This window comes from Schistocerca americana, chromosome 9, assembly GCF_021461395.2.
Source record: "Schistocerca americana isolate TAMUIC-IGC-003095 chromosome 9, iqSchAmer2.1, whole genome shotgun sequence".
In the NCBI taxonomy this organism is placed as follows: Eukaryota; Metazoa; Arthropoda; class Insecta; order Orthoptera; family Acrididae; genus Schistocerca; species Schistocerca americana.
In genome coordinates, this window is record NC_060127.1 from 65,949,052 (window position 1) to 65,972,233 (window position 23,182).

Genomic DNA, 23,182 nt, shown 5'->3' on the forward strand with positions numbered 1-23,182 from the left:
AAAAAATGGCATTCTATTCAAATAGAATTTGTGAGAAACTTACGTGCTCAAGCACTTTAATCAACTCAGCAGTATCAGAGAATTTATGAACGTGGCCCATCGCGTGCTCGTGTTACCATCTCGAAGTTAGATTGCGTGTTATTTCTGGCTCAACCTGGAAAGTGAGTAGGAAGTGTGATAGTGGACGTGAACGATTTTAGAAAATAATAGTAATATTTAAATTGGTTATGCCCCGTGCTACGTAATAGACTGAACCTGAAGCCTTATAGTGTCAGTAGTTACTGATTAAGGTTCTTATTTTGTAGGTGTAGGTGGGTCCTAACGGATTCACCATTTAATCTCGGTACTCGGCTCCGGGTTTGCTTTTTATCGGAGTTTTCTACCGTCCCGCTGGGCGACAGCATTTTATATGACTTTATCACCTACATGCGGAGGTAAGTGTCCAAAAAATTCAGTTCTTACCATATTAAAAGACCAGTAATTACTCTTCCTGGAAGAAAGTCTGGAATACTTTTAACAACGGACTAAAACTGAAGTTACTTTAATGTTATGTGCTGTGTAATTTAAAATTTTAATGATGAATATTTAATTTTGGAAAGACTCAAGTAGGTTTTTTGGCTTTTTTTAAAAAAAAAAAAGACTCCGATGTAGTAGGCCCTATTAAGATGCCATATTGATAAGGTTTGATCTGGAAGACTTCTAGATGTGGAGTTGCTAGTAACTAGCTTCAGACTCACTGTTTAGCTGTGTCGTGTGCGTTGAACTCAAAGTCGTGTTGCAGAATTTATTTTTGAGGTTAAAGTGTCACCACCTGCCACCGCTCACTCCCTATTCTTGCAATAAATTTCGTTCACATATTAGTTCATCGTAATCTAGTTATTTTTCTTGATAGCTGTCTAGAGTCGTACATAAACTACTTCAGTAGCATAATTTACATATAGCCTAGAGTTTTAGATGGTACCATGCTGTTCATGATATAGGTATCATAAAACTGATGTACTGTAAGGGGATTCTAAAACTGTGCATCCGTAATCAGTTAGGGCAATAGTTTTAAGATTAGCTCTAGTCTGAAATTTATAAATCGCCCTAACTTAAGTGAAGTTGAAAGTCACTTCCTCATTTAAAATGTTTTTCCCTATATCTTCCTAAGCGATAATTTCACTGGATAAATAAAATTGCTGGCATAACTGCTGATCCAAACGTCATTCTGCTTAAATGTGAGTCTAAATTGGAGTTGGCAGATTTTGCTCAAACTTACTCTATAGATTTCGTGAATTACATGCAGTGTTCACCCACCACGAAGACAAAGTATTCGCATAGAAAAACTGAAAAATAAATATAAAGTCAATGGGGCGTTAGCCCTCAATTGTAGTTTGCTGAAACCAGTATTGAAGTTTTTTCTTCGCTGTAATGCTGTGTGGGCGTGATTAACTCTTGGCGCTTCGAAACTAGTTGCACAGCTGGTAGTACGCCTCGCTGCGGAGAAAGCTGTGGCCCAACGTGAAACAGGCGACTTGACACGTTGCTGCTAGCAAAGCAAGTTAGCGGCTTTCGTAAATGCTTGATGCCACTGCCCTTAGAATTTGCCTTTTGTTATTGCAAATCCAGCCAGATATGAACTGGTGCGATGGTCTTCCGTAACTGGCTTGCCTTACCATGCTGTCTCCTGCCCAGGCACGAAAATTTCCTATACGGTTAGATCTCATTGTAAAACAGTCAGAATCAAAACTGTACTCCAAAAGAAACGTATCGAGAATATGGTTTGTATGCATGTCTTTTAGATTTTAGCTTTGACAGCGATTTAAACTTTCAAAATATATAGTGGAAACAGTGAATTAGCAGCTGTAATTAAGACAACTGAGGAGCATCTACCTCCAACTATTGCAATATGACGCTGATTACTAAAAAGTTGATGGCTGTTTAGTGAGCTCCCTGAATCCCAAAGTGAAAGACGCGTGTGAAAGCCGACCAGCTGCTGGAAGTCAGAGCGTGCAGTTCCCTTGACAAGTTGGTTGCCTTTGCTGGGGAGAAATGTTACACTTGTTGCATATTTTCAGTGTCTCCGTGCTGGCTTGGTGGCAGAAAAGTATACCACTGCCTTCTTTCACATAGTTTCACTTCGTTCTCACTTGGAATTATTATTTTGCATTATGAAAAGTGAATAATCGTGCCCCTTGCATTGGCCTCCGCAGGTTATTTTATTATTAGGTTTCGTTTCCTCGTGAACTTACCACTTAATGGAGTTCGTGACTTGTACGGAAATCTGTTTCAGACGAGGTAATATTTCCACAACGATTTGGATACCCCAGTGCACGGATCGTGTAGCAAACTACCTACATAAATATGAAAGAAATGGGTATCTTTACAAATTCAAAAATCAGCTGCTTATACAGTCTGCGGTTCTTTTACTCAGATTAAAAATTCAAACGTAAAAGGAGAGGTCCTCAGCGGTGGGATCGACTTTATGAAAACATCTATATGGTGATGTAAGTGAAGATCCCAGCTATCACACACTGCAGCCATTCACCTTGATAGGCCTTCTGAGTGTAATCGATGAAAATATATTCGGAACTTGTGAACGTAAATAGCGTTAAAAGGGAAGGATTTTGAGTACTGGTAGTGGCTCGGTTAAGGACTTTGTGCTGACGGCTGTGGGTTTGATTCTCGTCCGGTGCTTAAAATCTTTCTTTAAACCCATCGAAATGACTTTGATCATTACTTGTATTCAATTAATTGGTTTAAATGTGCGTAATTTTTTTATTTCTATTCCTTTTTAACATTTTAATCCATGGATTTTCATTCCTAATTTTTCTTTGTCGTTCTTTTTTCACTTGGAATTTTGTGAATGTGAATTTAATTACATTTATCTATTATAATATTTAAATATTTGAAAATGCCGATCTGTCGGTTAAAAACAAGCCGAAATAATGTAGTCATATTGACTGCAATGGTGTCAAAATGTGTATTTCGTTGCAAGATATAAATTTGTTTTTGGATGGTAAGCCTCCTAAAAAAGTATAAAACATAACCAAAATTCCTATTTCACTACGAAGGAAATAATGCAGATGAAGATTTAAACGAGAGAAGGGATTGTAAATGAAATTTAAGCAAAATGAAGAATAGGAATTGGTGCACTAACATGGACAAGAAATAGAATAAAACGAAGAATTTAAACCAAAATTATACATGAGACTGATTTAAATCATATGAAACAAAATTTCAAGCGGAAAAAGAATGGTAGGAAGGAAAATGAGAGCAAAGAAAGAGAAAAGTTGATATGATTAAAATGTAACAAAGCAATGGAAATAAATACCTAAACCAATTAATTGGATAAAACTGATCAAAGTAATTTTGATAAAAATTTCAAATGTGTAAGGTGTTACCTTACACATTACCTTTTCAATCTCCAGTGTGAAGCAAAACCTCAATTTTTTCATCAGACGGGGCGCCACCAGGCTGTAGGGTGATAGCTGGGATCTTTAACGTATGTCGCCATATAGGTCGTTTCACAATGTCGATCCCGCTCGGGACGTCTCCTCGTTAGTGTAAGTTGTCATTGATCTTAAAACTGCTTGCGAACTGAAAAGTCAGTCTGCTAGTGCCAGAATAGGTATGCAGTAAAACACACACAGCAGCGGTCATTTCGAAACAGCTGCTTCAAATCTTGTGTATAGCCAGTGCAAGCTTTTAAATTAGTTAATTCAGCCAACTGAATATGACAGCGAAATCTGTCACTCTCTTGACGTGTTCATATAGTATCAACGGAAACAGGTCCCGTGGCAGTGAGAACGCACTTTCTGGAAATTTTCGAAGATGATGAGCTTGCGTCCAGGAGACGCGTTAAAACATTCTGGTCGACATACCAAGACGTCCTAGGAAAGGAAACTCCCCATCGCACACCCCTCAGATTTAGTGGGAAGTTGGCGCATTGGATAGCCCGTCAAAAACTGAACACAGATCAAACATGAAAACAGGAAGAAGGTGTAATGAACTGTGGAAAAAAGAAGCAAAATACAGTGATCGGTCCAAACTTATGGTGTGTAGTATAGAGCGACGTTAATGATAGTTTTGTAGTGGTTGTGTGGTCACGGTGTTAGACTGCGAAGTGGAAGATCCTGGTTCAAATCTCCCTCGTGCATCATTTTTTCACAAAATTACGAACTGTCGGTCATTGCCATGTCTGTTTTAGTTTTGTGTATGTGTCATGTGATAGTCAGTTTGCAACAGTGACGTGTAACGAAGTTGAATTTCTTCGTTGTGACATGGTTCACACACATACACACGTTTTTCATTTCTGTGCGAGGACTCTGTAGCATCTCGCCTGCTCTCACTATGGGTCGACATAAGTGTCCGATCCCACGCGTCGGCTTCTTGTGGAAAATGTGTGTGTGTGTGTGTGTGTGTGTGTGTGTGTGTGTGTGTGTGTGTGTGTGTTTCCGCCATATTTGTGACGTCATGGGTCAAAGACGAGTGGGATCGGACGCTTCCGTATTTCCAAGATAAAGATGCTTCAGTAGCTGATTAGTGTTTTTTGTCTTTTTTTAAAAAAATCTCACGGGATAGAACGAACAGATCAGAAAGATAAATATAATAAACTAAAACAGAAATTCGAGGAAACAGATAATTAAAATAAGTAATAAGCGTTTTCAAATTTTTAAAAAAAATCTCACGAGATAGAACGAACAGATCAGAAAAGTAAATAAAATAAGATAAAACAGAACTGGAGACAGCCACACTCAAACCAAACTCCACGCCGTCATGACGTCACACACAACACCCTTACGTCACGGGTCAAAGCCGACGCGTGGGATCGGACACTTCTGTCGACCCCTTTATCTTCTATGGGTTGCAGGGGTTACGACCCCTGGGGAGGTGGGTGGGTATTCATGCATGGCTGTCTTCACTTACACGTTGTAGCTACGCAAGGCGTCTACATTTGTTTATATTTAGTTTGCCCCCACCCAAAACACCCCATTTCCTGCGCTTGTCCCGTTAGTGTCATTAGGCTTCTTGTGGAAAATGTGTGTGTGTGTGTGTGTGTGTGTGTGTGTGTGTGTGTGTGTGTTTTTGTTTCCGCCATATTTGTGACGTCATGGGTCAAAGTAGACGAGTGGGATCGGACGCTTCCGTATTTCCCTCACTATTTATCACATTTACTTGCAACGATAAGATCTTCTTACCTCATGACTCATCCTGTGATATAGTGAACTATGGTACAACGAAGGAATTAGTCAAAACTTCCAAAACGAAACGCAAGAGGTATGTGGGGTACCTGTGTTAAGCAAATAGGAGATACGTATGTCTACAGGTCCCATCCTTAAACGTCGCTGTTGCAAACGGACGCCACGACACACAAATTTTAATATAACAGAGACGTCAGTGACTGGTCGGCCATCTCGTAATTTTGTGAAAAAATAATTGGATACGAGGGAGATTTGAACCTGGATGTCCCTTCTCGCAGGCTTAACACCACACAACCACTACACAGCTGTCATTAACGTCACTCGATATTGCAGTTATTAAATTTGGATAGTGCACTCTTTCCATTCTGCTTTTTTCCACAGTTCAGTGTACTTTCTTCCTGTTTCATGCTTGATTGCTCTGTGTTCCGTTTTCGACGGGCTATGCAATGGGCCAACTTCCCACTAAATCTGAGGGGGTGCGATGGCGAGTTCCCCCCTTAAGTAGTAGTTTCGTGCAAGAAACGACCCATTTGAAGAAACCCTTTAACGTGCCGCATTTTGATTTGTGCGGTGAAATTTCTCTCTCTCTCTGGGAAGTAGATGTCGCTACGTGGAGAAAGCGTAGTCTTCCGTTGGCTGGAGAGCCTTCCCCAGAGAGGACTCGAAACGTTATTGAGTAATTGCTTCTTGATTAATATTTCATCAGCTGATTAAAGGCTTGTCGTAAAAATCTGAACTCTTATCTTTTAAGAAGCCGTCCTACGGGCCAGATGCATGTATCGTCTATCTTAAAGCAGTCGCATTTCATAAATTTAGACAATGATTGTTTCTCTTGTAATAGACAGAAGGGATGTCGTGGGAAATATAAGCATTAACGTGTTTGTCTTGCAATTTTCTTTCGTAAAGACATTTTAGCTAAAGTTTGCTGTCCTAATTGAAGAGCCCTTTGGCGAATTAATCGTACTGCATATTCATAGCGTCTTCATGTAGAGCATATCCTGGGAAGAAGAGCCAAAGACTGAAGAACGTAGATACTGTGAAGTGCGATCAGTTTACGGACCGAAACAGTTAAAAACCTGAAATCATAGCTGGTGCCAGACGCATAAGGTGTTTGCTGACTTTTGCAGGATCATAGATTACATTTTGTAACTTTGTTCTCTAGTCCACATGCTGCCTTTGCCGTAGAAAGAAGGAAAAGCGGTTCTGTAATTGTCACGATTTGCTTTTTTCAGGTCGTACACATTTTTCTGCTGTTGGTGTAGGTCTTTCTACTCAGTTTGTTACAGGCGCGAATAAGTCTTGGGATACCAGTCTAGAAACAATGTGAAATCGTTCAAGAAAAAAGTCACGATCGGATAGAGAGAAGTTATGCTTCTCTGTTACGGACCTTGAACTAATAGAAGAGTTAAAGGCGTCCTGGGAACCTGAAATCTATTACATACAGTAATAGAATTAAAAAGTGGTCTAGACAATTTACGTCATGTACTTCACGTTTGCCATTTCTGTGATGTTATAAAAAAAGGCATGTGTTCGCACTGCCTCGTTCTCTTCCGAATGTGCAGGCTTTTGTTTGTACAAAAGTAAGCCAAGTATATCCAGTTTTGGAGCCACATAAATCTCTCCACTTTGAGGTACGGGTGGCACTTAAACGACTTTAGACTGATTTAACAAAGCATTGTTTTTCATTTATTAAAGCCAACTTTATTGTGTACATAAGTGCTGTTTATGCATTTTTTTACCTAAGCTGTCGATGATGTTGCTTTAAAGACTGTTTCCTAAACAATTACTCTTGCAGCAATGAATATTAATTCATTTCACAATAAAAACTGCAGTAAACGTGTAGTTTTATTTACCCGTATTTTAGCCTGCCATTTGCATTTTAAGGTACATGAAGACGTTGTTACAAGCAAAAAGTTGAAAAAACTACAAGAATTAGCAATTTTATTAAGACCACATAAGAATTTCTATCCTCGCCAGTTCTACAAACTTTCTATTATTGAGTTCCCCCCCCCCCCCCCCCCCCTCTCCCCGTAAGATAGAGAGAACTTAAGTAATCCAGAAAATGTCGAAAAAAGTAAATTAAGAGGAGACCGAGCCAACTGCAAGAGTAAAACAGTTACGCAATCTGATTTCATTTTTGAGCCACAGGAAGCAGTTTGAGTAAGTTGCCGTGTGTTCTGTCACTGCATTGGAAGCGACTGTGTGCTTTGAATGCAATGGTGACGGAGGAACTATAAGGTAAGTGTGTGTACTGGCGGAGAAGCTGCTACATGCGGCGTGTGAATGACTACCTGTGGTCACGTGACCGTTGTAATTCAATAGCCGTGACGTAACTGTGCCGTGTTAACGTGCGTTCGTGCTGGTGTGACGCAAGTGCGGAATAGCGTGCGCTTTCGGAACGCATTTTTTAACCTCGCGTGACGAATATCTGGTATGCTGTGTCTATTAAAATGCGATGTGCGCAAACTTTGCAGGGATTTTTTGGCGAATGCAAAGGCTAGATGATTATTGCACCCAAAACACATGGTATGTAGCGTTTTTTCCATTGCCGTCTGTTATGGGCTGTGAAATTTTTGGATCCGATAGAGTTTGGTAACATATGAAAAAAACTTTTAAACCTACACAATACAGGATGGAATGATGGCAACATAATGTGAAGGATAGTTCCCTACTCACCATATAGCGGAGATGTTGAGTCGCAGATAGGCGCAACAAAGACTGTCAAACAAGTTCCAATAAAGGCCTTTATGGCCGAAAGCAAACTTGGACAGTATATGTTGTGCCGATATGAGACTAAACATCTCCGCTGTTAGGTGAGTAGTAATCTATCCATTACATAATTTTATCAGACTTCAATCTTAATTGTTGTAAGTACGAGAAATTAGATTGACAAGCGGAAATTCTGGACACCACCTCACACGCACCTCGATACGAAGAAGACTTCGTAAACCGTGAAAACTTTTGCGTGTCCAACCGGTGAAAACTCTCATGTCCCACGCCTTGAAACAAATAGCTTTGTTTCACGTTGGTAGCCTCTGAAACTCCCAAAACCTAGGTTGTGTGTAAATTTCGTATTCTAAAAGATGCTACTTGGTTGCCACTGGAAATAATGGGTGTAGGTGTCCAGCTAAACTGCAGTATAGTTCTGATCAGTGATCTGAAAGAAAGATTGCTCAGTGCACTGAAAGATTACAGGCGCCTCTGCTCTTAGGAGCTGAGAATATGTCTATCCCAATTCAGTGTGATTCTGCCTGGAGTGGATGCCAGGTTAGGTTGGTTGGTTGGTTGGTTTTGGGGAAGGAGACCAGACAGCGTGGTCATCGGTCTCATCGGATTGGGGAAGGATGGGGAAGGAAGTCGGCCGTGCCCTTTCAGAGGAACCATCCCGGCATTTGCCTGGAGTGATTTAGGGAAATCACGGAAAACCTAAATCAGGATGGCCGGACGCGGGATTGAACCGTCGTCCTCCCGAATGCGAGTCAAGTGTCTTACCACTGCGCCACCTCGCTTGGTCAGGTTAGGTATCAGCAAGACTGGGGAAGTCGCCGTGTAGAGGCCACGAGATTTTTCACTAACAGGCTGCAAGAGGCAGGTGTTCCTGAAATGTGCGAAGCTTGTGGTTGTTTGAGGATCTTGTTCCTGGATTTTTGTTGGCGCCCTTGCCGTGTTTCACCAGTCAGTGGATGTTTCTCAGTAAGACTGAGTCACAAATGCATTTACTGACAAAAACTATTAGGGACAACAGTATTCCCATTGTGTGCAATATCTACATGACGCAATTAGTAGCAATACAGAGCTCTCACAAGCCCAAAATATCAACCTGCAGGAAATATTCTTGTGTGCAGTACTTATCAGTAGGCTGAAAGCGATTGAAAATTAATCTGACTCATCCTTTGGTTTGTTATTCACAATCATCATTTAACCTCCACAGTATTTCTCTGGACATAAACTATGTAGTCAGCTGGGGATGTGATCTTGCTGAAATAATGCATTATGTGAGAAAGAACCTACAATAGACCTGCTGGCAGTAGAAATCCCAGAAGTTGTGGACTCATGTCAGATGCCATAAGGTACAAATTGGGAGAAGAGTGGATAAACCCAGGAGGATAAAAAACCTGTGTAAGGTGGTGAACATCACTTTGCCTCACACAACGAGAAGATAGTTGTTTTGCAAGTAAGTGCCATAGCTACAGTTTGATATAAATGCAGCACGAGTCTCAAGCACTCATTGCAGCCAAACTGTTGAGTTGGTAGCTGAAAAAGTAATTGTTTTTGGAAATAGTTCTGCAGTGTGAGAAACTAGCAGCAAAGTGTGAAATGTAAATAAAATAAAAAGTGTAGTTGTGGAACTTATGTTTCCAAAAGAAACATTGTCAGCTGTGGACCCACAAATAAATACTTATTCGAAAGTAATCAAAAAAAGCCTGATGGAGGATCTGTAGTCTTAGGTTCCATCTGTATTTGTCATACACAACACATTGGTGCATACCTCAGTGCACACCTCAGTGCACCTGTGGAGTGGCCATGGGTGTCGGCCACATACCTGAGGCATGTCCAGGCTCCATAGTGCTATGGTATAGATTATGCCTTGACTAGTCATTACCGCACATCCTGACTGACAATGCAGTTAAAGCAGTCCAGGTTTTAACCTTCCTAAGGGAATGCAAAAATTATTCCTAGATTTAAACCAGTTCCTACAGGATGCAGTTTGGAAGGGGACACCTCCTGCCACTTGGTTTGCTGGTGGGGTGGGGGATGGGATATTGGGACCCAGCTCCACTCATGGTTATACTTACCTCAGTCTATAATTGAATATCTCTCTCTCTCTCTCTCTCTCTCTCTCTCTCTCTCTCTCTCTCTCTCTCTCTCTCTCGCTCGCTGTGTGTGTGTGTGTGTGTGTGTGTCATCACTTACAAATATAACCATGGTGTGGGCCAAACATTAAATAACTTATTTCCATATGTGGAACCAGCATATCAATTATGCAAAATAAAACCAGGAAAGAAACCCAGCTGAAGTCGTACAAAACAGTAGCAGTACCAACCTTCAGTTATGGAATGGAAACATGGGTAAGAACAAACCACCAAGGAAGGTGCATACAGCCTCAAGAACTAAGATTTCTAAGAAGTGTGCAATGGTTTACAAGAAAAGATCAAAAAAGAAATGAAGATATAAAGAAAGATTTAGGATATTTGATGTACAGGTGGGTGCAGATAAAAGTAGTCTGTGTAAGTATAAAGGAAATGCAGTGAAATTACAGAAATGAATGGCTGAAATGGGCCTACTATTTATTTACCATGAAAAATGCAGTGAAAAATTTGTCTAAGATGCTGAAAGTGATCCCTTGCAACAGAAATACACAGCTGTGCATGTGTAAGCATATTCAGGTACATCCAGTGTAAAGTTATCACTGGCAGCAAATTCATGGCTGATGTTGTCTTTCAGTTCCTGTATTGTGTGTAGATTTGTTTCACAGGCCTTGCTCTTCAGGTGTCCCAACAAATTCACATGTTAAATTTTACAAACATGGTGGCTATAAATGTGTTTGCTGACACATTGTTCCTCAGTGAAGACATGGTTGATTCATATCAGTGATACCTTAGACATGTGGCATGTTTCACATCTTGCTGGAAGTAGTACTGTCTTTCATATCCAGTGAGGTGAGCTTAAAATGTATCAAATTTCCATATAGGTGACCATGTTGAGGATAGTGTCAAATATTGATTCAGTGATGTGAGTTCCTGTTACACAGCATGAAACGCAGATTTTTCATCATGGAGTGGTTGCTGACACAGTGTTAGGGGTCTCTGGTGTCCATTACCACATATACTGTGAATTCACATGACCAAAAGATGAAACGATGTGTCATCAGGCATGATGCATTGGAAGTGGTCTAACAAACCATTGTTGTTAGTCAATGGCCATGTGCAGTAATCTACATGTTTGTCATCCACCTGTAATTGCTGTATGGCTGTCAGTGTGGCTTCAAATTAACTTTTCAATATCTGCTGGCAACTCCTATTTATATGCACCATTTGGACCAATTTACTTGTGGAATTCCTTGGGCTGTGAATAATTCTTTGGCAAATGCTTGCAATAATTTTTGATTTGTGAACTGAAGGAAGTCTGTCATTTTATATTTCACACAGATCTAAAGGTGCACCAACTTTTATTCACACTTTGTATTGCTCTCTGCTGGTAGTCCTCTATCTGGATACCTGACCCCCCAGAAATTTCGTGAGTTTCCTTAATTGAACCTGCTTCCACAATTTTCCTTCTTTCAGCTATCTAGAGGTTGCTTTGCAGACTGCAAAGAGAAACATCGAACTTCACTGGTCAAGTAAACTGAAATATTGACAGAAGAATGCTAACAATTGCTCATTGCATAAAACTGCCCTTTGTTGTAACTGTTTATTTCAGAAGCCAAAATATTGCATTCGCATGCAAAAGGGAGGGGTTACTTTTAACTGTGCCACCCTATATAACCTAAACGAAAAGTAAAGGGAAATAGGGAAAATGAAACATGGAGACCATATGGGAGGAGAGACTCATGGTAAAGGATCTGTTGTGAATGCACTGGAAGAAGAAATGTAGGAAGACCATCAGAGATTGAGTACTGGGTAACAGGCAGTTTTCTTAATACATAATGGGCTGCTGCTGCTGCATCCTACTAGTACCATACACGACTGAGCAGTCACATACCTTGCAGATATGGCATAAACAAACCATGTAACATGGTGAGATAAGCAATGTGATTCACTGCACCCTTAAAGAACTATGAACCTACCAAGTGGGCTGCAATCATTGCAGCCTAAATGAGGTGGGTTATTTTTCATAAAAATGTGGGTTTCCTTCAATGCAGAGAAAAGTTTTTCGCTTATCTGAGAAAGTGTTTCCCCTTCAAGGAAGAGTTGTAAAGACATCGAGCATTCACCCACAGGCCTGATGTTTTCGCACATCTTCACTCAGTTCGTTTACAACTCACGGTTTAAATGCCTGTACATTAAAATCCTCAGACATGTGCTTTTCATGTCTAGTATGCAACTCTGTTCCTGTGATCACTTAAACACAGATTTTGTGGCGAAATCTGGACAGGCGCTGCAGCACCCATACAAGTTTCCAGTCGTGTTTGTGGTCGCTCTGATCGAGGCTTAATCTGTTGTGCAACCAATTACAAAGAGCTTGTTCTCACTCAGTAAAATAGATGGTTTTGATGGCGAAGGTTTCTGAAACCTTTCAGTGAATCTCATTGATTTTTCTGCATGGGGTCATTCGCGAGCTCATCAATCTCTTCTTCCATCATGTAAGCGGACTCGTCGGTCATGATTTAGAGGTAACAATAGCAATGCTATACGTGTGGGGGTAGTGTACAGAGTGGGGAAGAGGGCCGCTAGTGATGCCCGGCTAGCCCAGCACAGCTGCAGGCACGGCGTCTGACGTCAACCGATGCAGCGCCACACGGTAGTATCGATCGCTGCAGCCGACGGCACACTTCCACTGCACCGCTCCGATATCCCTCGCTGGTGTGGCGTGTCTCAGCGTCGGCCACGCCAGACGTTGTTCCCTTCTTAGTAGTTGCACACTGGGGTACACATCACGGGGAAGTTTTCTGTGTCACAAGCCATAGAGACTACGCACTGATTTCACAAACTGCCTCCATTCCTTTGTTTTGTGCCCGGTTCCCCCCAAGTGTCTTCAGTCTCCAGGGCTGCCAGTTCTTCCATCCAGTGCTGCCTTAATCGACCAGTGGCGCGTGTAGCTTTCGGTTTCCCCTCATGCTTTCTTAGCCTGTCTTTCCTCTGGCCTACGGGCTACATGCCCTGCCCACTGAATTCTTTTGCTCTTCTGCTTCTATAGTATTATTGGTTATTGCGTCAAGGGGTAGATTACGCCATTCCCCTCCCCCCCCCCCCCCTTATCCATTCTCTTATCTAGGATTAGTCCTCATATCTTTCTCATTCTTCTAATACTTTTTTCGTTTAGTTTTTTCATGCTCCTGGTTTCTGAACTGTACATGACTGCTGGGTATATAACTGTTATACACTACTGGCCATTAAAATTGCTACACCAAGAAGAAATGCAGATGATAAACGGGTATTCAGTGGAGAAATATATTATACTAGAACTAACATGTGATCACATTTTCACGCAATTTGGGTGCATAGATCCTGAGAAATCAGTACCCAGAACAACCACCTCTGGCCGTAATAACGGCCTTGATACGCCTAGGCATTCAGGCAAACAGAGCTTGGATGGCGTGTACAGGTACAGCTGCCCATGCAGCTTCAACACTATACCACAGTTCATCAAGAGTAGTGACTGGCGTATTGTGACGAGCCAGTTGCTCGGCCACCATTGACCAGATACTTTCAATTGCTGAGAGATCTGGGGAATGTGCTGGCCAGAGCAGCAGTCGAACATTTTCTGTATCCAAAAAGTCCCATACAGAACCTGCAACATGCGGTCGTGCATTGTCCTGCTGAAATGTAGGGTTTCGCAGGGATCGAATGAGGGGTAGAGCCACGGGTCGTAACACATCTGAAATATAACATCCACTGTTCAAAGTGCCGTCAATGCGAACAAGAGGTGACAGACACGTGTCTCCAGTGGCACACCATACCATCACGACAGGTGATATACCAGTATGGCGATGAAGAATATCCGCTTCCAATGTGCGTACACCGCGATGTCGCCAAACACGGATGCGATCATGATGATGCTGTAAACAGAACCTGGATTCATTCGAAAAATTGAAGTTTTGCCATTCGTGCACCCAGGTTCGTCGTTGAGTACACCATCGCAGGCGCTCCTGTCTGTGATGCAGCGTTAACGGTAACCGCAGCCGTGATCTCCGAGCTGATAGTCCATGCTGCTGCAAACGTCATCGAACTGTTCGTGCAGATGGTTGTTGTCTCGCAAACGTCCCCATCTGTTGACACAGGGATCGAGACGTGGCTGCACGATCCGTTACAGCCATGCGGATAAGATGCCTGTCATCTCGACTGCTAGTGATAAGAGGCCGTTGGGATCCAGCACGGTGTTCCGTCTTACCCTCCTGAACCCACCGATTCCATATTCTGCTAACAGTCATTGGATCTCGACCAACGCGAGCAGTAGTGTCGAGATACGATAAACCGCAATCGCGATAGGCTACAATCCGCCCTTTATCAAAGTCGGAAACGTGGTGGTACGCATTTCTCCTCCTAACACGAGGCATCACAACAACGTTTCACCAGGCAACTCTGGTCAACTGCTGTTTGTGTATGAGAAATCGGTTGGAAACTTTCCTCATGTCAGCACGTTGTAGGTGTTGCTACCGGCGCCAACCTTCTGTGAATGCTCTGAAAAGATAATCATTTGCATATCACAGCATCTTCTTCCTGTCTGTTAAATTTTGCGTCTGTAGCACGTCATCTTCGTGGTGTCGCAATTTTAATGGCCAGTAGTGTAGATTCTTATGTTAGTATTAGTTGATATTAATTTCGAGCTGATCGTCTTCCTGAGGGAATACATGGTTTTCATTTCCACTGATATTCTTCCTTGATGTCCATTTTTACGCTGTTTTTGCTGGTGTTGAAAGTGGTGAGCTATCTTAAACCTCATGGCACCTATCGTAAGAAATTCGTGCTGCTCTTTTGTTCCTAATTGGATGAATGCTGTTTTGTCTCGACTCACCCTTAGCCCAGTCTTGTGTGCGTGGTTGTAATCTCCTGGCTTGATTCTTGTAGCAGTACATCTACATATGTGGGCAATTGAAACTTTGTATTATTTCACTACACATAAATAAAAACTTCAATGCCCATGAACATCACACAAGTAAAGTTCCATACTCAGTCAGTGGGGATTTAAAATTTAAAACTTCCTCCGCAAATATTGGGATAAAAATACAGTGGTCTTCCACATAAGACGAGCATTTCGTTGATAACACTTTTTAGTAGAACAGTAATCTTCCTAGATGACTGCTTCGAATCGGTAGCAGAGTTTTAGGACATGCAAAATATTGTACTAAAAGTAGTGAGAGATTTTTGTAAACAGTCATATAACCATTTATTTGCCGCAGTATTACTATTAAATTATCTGTAATTTGTGTGTTCGATTTGTAAAGGAGTTATGTATCCTACAGATGTGTAAGGTGTTTTTCGTGAAAACATGACATTCACAAAATGGAACAAACTCGCTCTTGACAGTGCGCTCCCGAATATTACAGAAAATATCTCTATTAAATAAATGAAATACCAAATTTTGGAAAATGTGAAAGTGAAGAAAGAGGGGCTCCCACAGGAAAAGAATTGGCAGCACTGTGAATTGTACCTACATATCACCATGTAGTACTCATCTGCAGATTTTGGTCGACGGATTGCACCACTAATTTAGGACAATGTATCATTACAATGAGACAGTTAATGTTGTTGTTGTCTTCAGTCCAGAGACTGGTTTGATGCAGCTCTCCATTCTACTTCATCCTGTGCGAGCTTCATCTCCCAGTACTTACTGCAGCCTACACCTTCTGAATCTGATTAGTGTATTGATCTGTTGGTCTCCCTCTACGATTTTTACCCTCCATGCTGCCCGCCAATGCTAAATTTGTGATCCTTTGATGCCTTAGAACATGTCCTACCAACCAGTCCCCCCTTCTGGTCAAGTTGTGCCACAAACTTCTCTTCTCCCCAATTCTCTTCAGTACCTCCTCATTAGTTATGTGATCTACCCATCAAATCTTCAGCATTCTTCTGTGGCACCACATTTCGAAAGCTTCTATTCTCTTCTTGTCCAAACTATTTATCGTCCATGTTTCACTTCCATACATGGCTACACTCCATACAAATACTTTCAGAAACGGCTTCCTGACACTTAAATCTATACTCGATGTTAACAAATTTCTCTTCCTCAGAAATGCTTCCCTTGCCATTGCCAGTCTACATTTTATATCCCCTCTACTTCGACCATCATCAGTTATTTTACTCCCCAAATAGCAAAACTCCTTTACTACTTAAAGTGTGTCATTTCCTAATCTAATTCCCTCAGCATCATCCGACTTAATTCGACTACATTCCATTATCCTCGTTTTGCTTTTGTTGATGTTCATCTTATATCCCCCTTTCAAGACACTGTCCATTCGATTCAACTGCTCTTCCAAGTCCTTTGCTGTCTCTGACAGAATTACAATGTCATCGGCGAACCTCAAAGTTTTTATTTCTTCTCCATGGATTTTAATACCTACTCCGAATTTTTCTTTTGTTTCCTTTACTGCTTGCTCAATATACGGATTGAATAACATCGGGGAGAGGCTACAACCCTGTCTCACTCCTTTCCCAACCACTGCTTCCCTTTCATGCCCCTCGACTCTCAAAACTGCCATCTGGTTTCTGTACAAATTGTAAACAGCCTTTCGCTCCCTGTATTTTACCCCTGCCACCTTCAGAATTTGAAAGAGTATTCCAGTCATCATTGTCAAAAGCTTTCTCTTAAGTCTACAAATGCTAGATACGTAGGTTTACTGGCCTTAAACGCGGCACTTCTAGTTTCTGATGGATTGATTCAGTTACGCGCATTTCATGCTTGTTCCGGTATTCCGTAGGTTTTGACAAGCCACCAAATAAGATAGAGGTGGATATGCAGACGAGTTGACACTTACGGTTGATGAAAGAAGGGCAGGGAATTGGAGTGGCGGCAGAAGGCTGTGACGCGGGGCAGGTAGCCCCGCGCTGTGACGTAAGCGTTGCGCAACATCCGCGCGCAGCCGGCGGATGCCATTAGCTGAGAGATGGGCCTCTTCCCCCTGCCCCGCGCGACCAGCCGGGCACGCGCCTGCACGAAAATTCCCGTTCTCTAACCACCGGTTCTAGGCTGTTCTGTTAAATTACCGAGCGGGTTTTTCGCAGTCGCTACGTTATTCAGGCACAGTACGTCCGCCGTGCTGTTGACGTTAAATAGTTTACCTTTGGCTTGGCGGTGACCCAACAACGTAGGCTTCCGAAATTAGTTGAGGGTGCTCGTGATGTCATTGTATTGAAACCAATTCGATTAGCTGATAAGTGACTCCACCCTTCTGCTGAACACTTATGGAGTACAGTTAAATTATGGGTACTGGCAAAATAACCAATAACCCATCTGGCTGATAATGCAAATTTATTACTATTGCGTGGTTTGAAGTAGCTCAATCGTATGGTGCATGAATGAGACCTGTCCACGTGGCAAATTCGGAATAAAGTAGAGAATGAACGTTGCGTATTTGGGGCAAGAACCAGACAACGTGTATGGGCTTTGCCTTGTTATTGCACCAAACAGTAAACAGTAATCATATTCTGGTATGTGATAGTAGTATCATATAATGCAGGTATTTCTGCAGTGTCATATGTGGGTATTTATTTCATCAAATTTAGCTTAGCAAATTAGGAACTGTTTCCAGATTCAGGAAGAGTTACTTCTACATGTACAGTGAGATATGTGAGGAAAAGGCCAAGTGAAATGATAAATTGTTTGCACAATATAAAGTCCAGTTCTTTAAAAATAAATATCTTAAGCATTATTTCATTATTTAATAATGTATTAGTGTCTTAGTGGACTAAATAAAAGTTGGGAAAAACCAGTTAAATTTTTCCAGTTCGTGGACAATTGTTTTACTTGAATGTATGCAAATGAGAGTTGTCTCGTTATTGCACCAGTGCCTTCAATCTGCCTTCATTAGTGGTGAAATCTTTCTGAGCAGTTAGTACAATCTTTCAAACTATTTATTAAGATTTCACGTGGCCAAATGTATAGAACTATCACAGTACTTTAGTGTTGAGGATTTCAGAGAAATTAGGTTAGCTGTAATACTATATATGTAATATGGAGGTAAGGACTTGCTCTGTTTCAGCTATAAATGAGAAAAAATGTAAGTTGGCTCCACTTCAGTGTACACTGACAAAAACTCACCTATTCACTCTGCCACGTGACTTAGACATTTGTTTCAAACCTTAACACAGCCGAGATAAGTGTATGCACTGTCTATTTGGGGCTAATAAGATGATGGTTAACCATTGCAGAATAGTGCCATATAATACTTACTGTTGTCACTATGTTGTACATGCACTTCTCGTGCTCAAAAGAATGCATCCAACTCCCTACCAATTCCCACAACACTTCCCCAGCCCCTGCACAAGTTAATCAGCCCAGTGCTGTACTGTTTTGGTGTTGGCTGTAATTTGAGGTAGAAGACAGTACATATCAGGAGCATCCTGACCCAGTACCATTTTTCTTGAAGTATCAACAATTCCACTATTAAAAAATTAGCACTGCCTCCCTAACACAGATAAGATATGCTCATGTACATACACACATACAAGAATTAATCATAAGTGTTCCCAAAGTGTGTGGATATGAAAGTGTGCATTTGCTCCTCCCTCGCCCCCCCTCCCCCGCCCCCCTGCCACACACACACACACACACACACACACACACACACACACACACACACACACAAAACCACTAGTCAGTCATATAATTCATACTGACTAGAGATCTGACTGTCTATAGTGAAAAGTGGACTATGAAAGTGTGTCTTTGTCGAAGTAGACTATAGTCTGTTCAGCTTTTGCTGCTGTTAGTATTGAGAATGGGTTGGGTGATGGAAACAGATAATAGCACAAAAATGGATGGATTATGAACTGGATTCTAAAGAGGATATCAGGTCTATATTTAGTTAGGAAATACTGGCCTGTCCTACCTTTACAACATGGAGATGTGATCCCACAAGCCATTGGATATTAAAGGGCCATAGAGTAGTATTTCATAAATTGTGTACCCATTTCTAGTCCTCAGATGACAGTGCCATCTGTGGTGAAATGAAGAAAATGCATCAGACAAATGGGAAGTATATTTTTCTGTAGAATTGTGTTCTACAATAAAAATGGGTTCTCATTGAAGATTTGTTTACCACACAGGGATAGGGTGGTGGGTAGTGTGTGGTACCATTGGATGTCCTCAAAGACAAATTGTAACTTTTTTGAACTGATATGTAGTTGTCGAGCTATTTTAATGGTTTCAGTTCAAATGAACATCCTGTATAATCATTGTGTTATCTGTTACCAAGAGTGTCGGAAGACAAATTTCTTCTGTAACACGTTTCGCCACTGATTTCCAAACCACACACTAATATGGGATTGACAATAACAGAAAGAAAAATTTGAGTGACCTCAGGAGACTCAGCAGTCAGAAATTGTTCCTAAAAGTCTACGAGGTAATTCAAGCACAAGCACAATACATGTGAAGCCATCTAGAAACAACTTAAACAATTCACATACTCATCTGAACATTTTGTCACATATATTAGATTGTGTTGGATAGTTGGTGAGCAAAAGGACTACGGAAAGTTAATTTGCTGGAGCTGGGAAACTGTTAATATGTAAACAAAATCAGTGGAGGATTCTACTCACTCCTTATCAATTATCTTCAGCTGCTAGTGACTACTACTGTTCATGTTTTTAAATTTTGAAATATTCTTGGTCTGAAACCAGGATTACAAGCACACTGGAAATTCTTTGTCGCCGCCGTTATCACGCGTGCCCCATGGGGTTTGTTTTTCTTGTAATTTTAGTCTGTCACCCGAACCTACCATGAGATGACGGAGGCAAATTCGTGAAGAAAAATCATAATACGATGTGTGATTCCTGACGCCTGCCTGTGAAGTCATAGGGGGTGCCATAATTACCTCAATGGTTGTAGCAGCACCTAAATGTTAGAAAGTGCCGGTCTTAGTCCACGAAAATGCTTCGCGCTTGTGTGGCACGCCTCGTGTGGATGCCAAAGAAAAAATAATTTAGCTAAGGAAACCACTTGATACAGCTTAGCAGAAGAAAAACGTTGCATTTGTTTACTGGCGCCTAATATTTACCAACTAGGATGCAGAGAAATTACGCGGCCTCTGTTCATAGACCAGAAAACACAAGTAGGCTTGGAAAAAAGATGCTGAACATTGACATGAGAGGAGGAGGAGGAAAAGTAATTAGAAATTAAGTATATAATAAAGTAAAGCAGCATTTTATTGACTCGTTATGCGATCGCGAGAATAAAGGAAGATGCGGTGTGGAGCTAATACCGACAGACGGCGCAAGATTGCGGTACTTTCGAAATCTGCGTATAGGGGTCTGGACACAATTTTCCTTATGGAGGCACCATTCTGGGGCTAAAGCAGACAACATAGCGCCTTTTTGGTAGTTCTGAATTGAAAATCGCATTGTTAAGTTCGTAGATTGGTCATAGACATCAGACCAAGCTGATTTTGTAGTTCCGGGAAGTCCCAAACCTCCACATTTCACGTAGTTTACCATAACCATAGACTCCATCGAGGTGTGGCTTTCACGTATGGTATATAGTACAGCATTGGGACAGTGTTGTAAATAGGATACACATTGCTAGTGCAGCTTTTATGTTGAGAAACTTGTTCATGATTAGGAAAGCAGAAAACGTAGTTGATTACTTTCAGAGATATTATTAATGAACTTCGGCTGTAAAGTTTAAAATTTGTATCCTTATAATCTTCAGAGTGAAAAATGTGTATTTCAACAACACTGGAACTGTCACCTAAAAATTTAGAAAATCAGTAGCAATGCAGGACTCCTTTAGTGATGCACTTTCCTCTACAGAAAATTCAATTACAGCCGTAATTATAAAATTAATCACTTCTGACACAAGATGTAATGTAAGGTTGGTTTTCACTGGTCGCTTGTACATTTTTGTCATCACTTTACTCTCTGATCATTTTCTGTTGGAAACCTGAATAGCCTTATCCCTTTGTTATAATTCGGTGCCAGCGGCTGATTTCGAAGTTTGGCACCAGAAATTTGCCCCTTGACGAAAGCTATAAAGAAAGAAAATAGCTACCATCGCAATGTGTCACGAAAGTGACCAGACCTTTCCCGTATAGACAGTGACTCGAACCGAGCCCGAGGCTTGGCGTGAACTGCTAAAGCTGTGCTGTCGTCAGCAGAGGAAGCCGTGGCGCCTCGGCAGGAGAGAAGAGTGCGCATGCGCAGCGTTGCCGCCCGTACCGCGCGGACAGGAATGCGGCGCGGGCGTCAGTCGGCCGTATCTACTGTCGTGGCCACGGTCCACTGAAAGCCAGAAGGTAGCGGAGACCACACGGCCGTGAAAGGGAAGTACTAGTCACAGGGATGTAGGCTGCCACCCCCTCTTTTGAGGGCGATACCCTTCCGGAAAAGTTAAGATTTATCGTTGTGAGGTGAAACCCTGCATCCCACCTCCCATGCACTGCTTCAGGGGTCTCCGTTTTGGTCTCACATATTAGTGATGTGACGAGACTACTAGCCGCCCTCTGCATATGGGAAGTCCTTGCACCCCACTGCCCAAGTGCCTTAACTTTTCTGGTCCACATTCTCCTCGTGCGCCATTGGCGAGACAGTGTAGTTATTTCAGCTTTGAAATTGAGTAAACTGCCTCCTCAAATGGACATCTGTCGTCCATTGGTTTTTGTAGCAGTCGTTCTACTGCAGATACTGTAGCCTACTTGGAATCTATCCGAACAGCTTTTGCCCAGTGTCAGCAACTTGCTGCAGTCTTCTTTGATGTACATCAAGCTTATGATACGACATGGCACCACGTTGTTCTTGCCACATTACACGACTTTTTATCCGAAACATAGTTTTGTGTAGCACATTCCAGGTACAGGTTGGCCTCTCCTGTAGCACCTAGCACCTGGACGGTTTTTGTGTCCCCTGTTGAGTGGCGATCGGTGATCTGGTGGCAGGTGCAGGACCTACGTGTCTCCCCCTCTTATGCATTTATTTTAATTTGTCCACGGTGAACATTGCAGACTGCAGGGAGCAACACAAGGCGCACAATTTTGGACTCTAGCTCATTGCTACGTTTTCGGCTTCTAAGAACTGCTTCAGATATTTCTTTACCATACAGTGCATCGCAATCCAGATCAGTAGCTTGATGGTCAGTCCTTGATGGGGCGGATTCCCATCGTTTTTGTGACTGATCTTTGATGCCCAGTGTACACGGCTGCCCCATCTTCGTCTAAAGCAGACAGCAGACATGTTGGTCTCCTCTCAACACTCTAAAATTCTTGAGCGATACCAGCTGGGGTACAGACCACTCTACTCAGCTGCAGCTCTGCAACTCAGTGGTCCAATCCCATCTAGATTGAGAGTCTTGCATACTGCTGAGCATAACCTTCGATGTTACAGATGCTGGACCCAGTACACAATTGTAGGGTATGACTGGCGACTGGAAACTTTCAGACTATCTCCATTATAAGCCTCGTAGTGGAGGCCGTTGCATGTTCTGCAGCGACAATTGATCACTCATGTATTGAGTATCTGCTGCTCCATGGAGTACTTGAACTTCCGTCTCTCCTTTCGAGGTACAGAGATTTGCCTCCCACAACAGTGGCCCAGGTCAGGAGGTCCCATTTGCATCTGGTCGCTATCTCTACAACCTCTTCTCCAGGCCCGCTCATGTACATCTCCGTGGTGCATCCCCTGTACACAGCTCTGTGTTGACTTGTCAAGGTGAAAGACAGTTCCACATTAGGCCCTCTGCCACCAAATCTTCTCCATTCTCGACGTGTTTCGTGGTTCAGTAGTAGTCCATACTTATGGTTCGCTCGTTGTTGGTCAGACTGGCTTTGCTTACGTTCAAGAGGGATGTAATGAACTCTACCCTTTGTTAGATGGCTGCAGTACTTTCACTGCGGAGACGGTAGCCACTCCTCGTGTCGCGATGATATTCGACCGTGTATATTAAATAAGTTAAAAGCTTTTTAACCTCGGAAGAACGGCACAGCTTAGCTCCTGAGAGAATTCTCAGGGGAAACAGTTAAAGGAGAAGAATTGAAATTAACTCATTTTTCCAATGATTTTGCTTCCTGTACTGTTTGTTCACAAGGATACTGCGCCCTATCAGAGATTTCGTCCAAATATACAGTAGTGGCCAGAAGTGACACAAGTGTGAGCTCCATATGGCTAAAAGTTTACGAAAAATACCATTTTTGG

The 23,182-nt window shown here is 42.0% G+C and overlaps 1 protein-coding gene across 2 annotated transcripts in view; it reads left to right on the top strand.

The window, feature by feature from the left end:
* Window positions 1–9: 9 nt before the first annotated feature.
* The window catches only part of LOC124550945 (eukaryotic translation initiation factor 5), a 115,785-nt gene continuing 92,612 nt past the window's right edge, over window positions 10–23,182 (top strand). The window contains exons 1-2 of one of the 2 annotated variants that reach the window (XM_047125754.1): window positions 10–161; window positions 306–434. The gene's annotated coding sequence lies outside the window, so the exon portion shown is untranslated. The other variant, XM_047125755.1, reaches the window with a different exon arrangement.